General features: G+C 37.7%; 1 protein-coding gene across 4 annotated transcripts in view; it reads left to right on the top strand.

Annotated features, from left to right (window-relative positions):
- The window catches only part of ttll12 (tubulin tyrosine ligase-like family, member 12), a 114,392-nt gene that overhangs the window by 55,935 nt on the left and 56,006 nt on the right, over positions 1–2,451 (top strand). The window lies entirely within an intron of this gene.

Here is a 2,451-nt window from a genome sequence, read left to right as displayed (position 1 = left end):
GATTCAGAAGTGGAGGTACAATAAATACTATCATGCCCATTATCTTTTGCAAGTCAGCTTAGATATTTTTGAAGCTATGAGATCAAATTGTGAAAGTTCCCACAATTTCAAATTTGATTAAAATAAGCAACTTTCATCTTTGCTTTAGACTTCCTTGTAACCACACATGGGATCAGAATTTTCACGTAAGAAAAGCCTGAATAGACACCCTTACAGCTTGCATTACAGCAGTGTTAAATAATCCTATTATATTACTGACTGTTGTGTTTTCACATATGAGATTCAGTAGAGATGGGTTATCACAGAATACATTCATAATCAGAGAATTGCACCTGCAAATCCTTGTCTGTAAAGAGAACAACGATACAATCAAGACCCCAAACTAGAGAGCAATTGCAAATAACAAATCTGGGGGTCATAACTCTAGCTGTAGCGTAACGGCATGCAAATGGAAGCATAACAGTCAAAAGACATTGCTTTAAGTATAAACAAAATTCCAAGGCCAAACATATGGAGCAAGACACAGAGACACACAGAGAGGCTAGTAGACTTCATTTGTTTCTGTAACAATGTCTGAAATAACCTTTGGTAGCATTGCAGTTATGCCTATTAAATGATTTGAAGGGAAGACTAAACAAGATGAAATCCATGGGTTTGTGAAGGTTTCTTTTCAGAATGATCAAGTCAAGATCAGGTTGCAAAAAATGGCAAAAAATATAAATTGCAAGACCAAGAAAAAAAATGGGTCGAGGGTCAACTCAGACCTGAACCCCAACGATTCGTTCTCCATTATTTTTTTCCACTTCCTGTAGATCAGTATGAAGAAATTCAATGATGAAGTCTCCCTATTGGAACTGAACACTAAAGCAGTGACCAATTAATCATGTCAATGCAACATGAACTGCCCTGTTCATTCTGCCTTATTGTATGTTACTGGAGCCGTAACCTTTTGCCTCTGAGATTGTAATTGGCTTTGGAAAGATGAATAATATCAGGATAACTGTAAGGATGAAGTTGTGAGATATCTTTTGGGGAAAAAATATTAAAACCCAACAGTTATTAAAGAAAATTCTGTTTGTTTTATTAGGCTAAATCCTCTTGTTGTTTTGATTTTCTGTCAGCAAGATAGTGAAAACCCTACTTTATCTCCTCTCCCTCTGAAGTGTGTGAGTAAAATGGCCTTATGTGAAAAATTGACCAGGTGACCTCTGTTTAATACATGATTGAGAGGCACACATGTTTTTTGAAAATGATACATGGAGACTAGGGTCAAACACAAAACACGGCATCTGAGTGAGTGTGTGTGTGTGTGTGTGTGTATTCTCAGCTGAGAATGATCTTTGACCTTAGACCCTCTTAGCAGTGACAACTGGCGATGCTGAGTAACAGATTTTTAACTGCTACTGTTTGGTTTCACTAACATACTGTACTGGGACAGTTATAGGACTTGAGACCATTAGTGCTTAACAAACACATGTTGCCCATCAGTTATGATGTCACAAAAACTTGCAGACAATCAATCAAATTACATGTTTGAGTGACATAACAGACAGCCCAGGCTATATTCTCTTTACCATGGGGCCTACCATGACACCTGAGTATAATTGCTGTGAACATGAACCTGACTGTGATCTCATCAAAGTGGGTTTCCAAATGTGGGGCCCCTGAAACGCATATGAGTGGGTCATTTCTGATTTTATGAGAGAAACCTCGGTCGAACTGTTCTCCCTCTCAAAAGAAACTTGTTTCCTATTTGAATAAAGCTGCATTTAACCTGAAATCATTAGACTCTTGTCTGAAGTGTCATCATTTCCAGATATCATTCCCGATATAAGCATCTGGACTTTTCCCCACCAAGGCCTGAAATGAATTCGCCATCTTCTTCAGAGACAAAATTCAGAAAATTAGACAAACCATCAGTGCCTCCATATCATGTACAGGATATGTGTATGTGTATAAATTTCAATATGATGCAATTTCATACGATCAACCATAAAGACCTGGAGGACATTATACAATATCGGAAAACCTCTATTTGCCTTGATATTCTACCAACAAGCGTTTTAAAAAAATTCAAATTGTTTGGCTTCAGATTTTCTACAGATTGTGAACACATCTCTTCTTTCAGTTATTTTCCCACAGGCCCTGAAAAGGGCAGTCATCAAGCCACTCTTAAAAAAAGAACAATCTTGACATGTCACTAAAGAGCAGCTATAGGCAGATATCAAACCTTCCATTTTTAAGTAAAATCATTGCTGCATTTGACACGATCAACCATGATATATCACTAGACCGGCTGGAAAACTGGGTTGGCCTTTCTGGCTCAGTACTAAACTTGTTTGAATCCTACTTAAAAAATAGGGACTACTTTGTGTCTATAGGTAATTATGCATCTGAGCATATAAATATGACGTGCGGAATTCTTCAAGGCTCCGTTCTGGGGCCTCTTCT

This window comes from Etheostoma spectabile, chromosome 23 (assembly GCF_008692095.1).
Source record: "Etheostoma spectabile isolate EspeVRDwgs_2016 chromosome 23, UIUC_Espe_1.0, whole genome shotgun sequence".
Lineage (NCBI taxonomy): Eukaryota > Metazoa > Chordata > Actinopteri > Perciformes > Percidae > Etheostoma > Etheostoma spectabile.
Note: the sequence above shows the minus strand (reverse complement) of the source record. Positions and strands in the feature narration are given on the sequence as shown.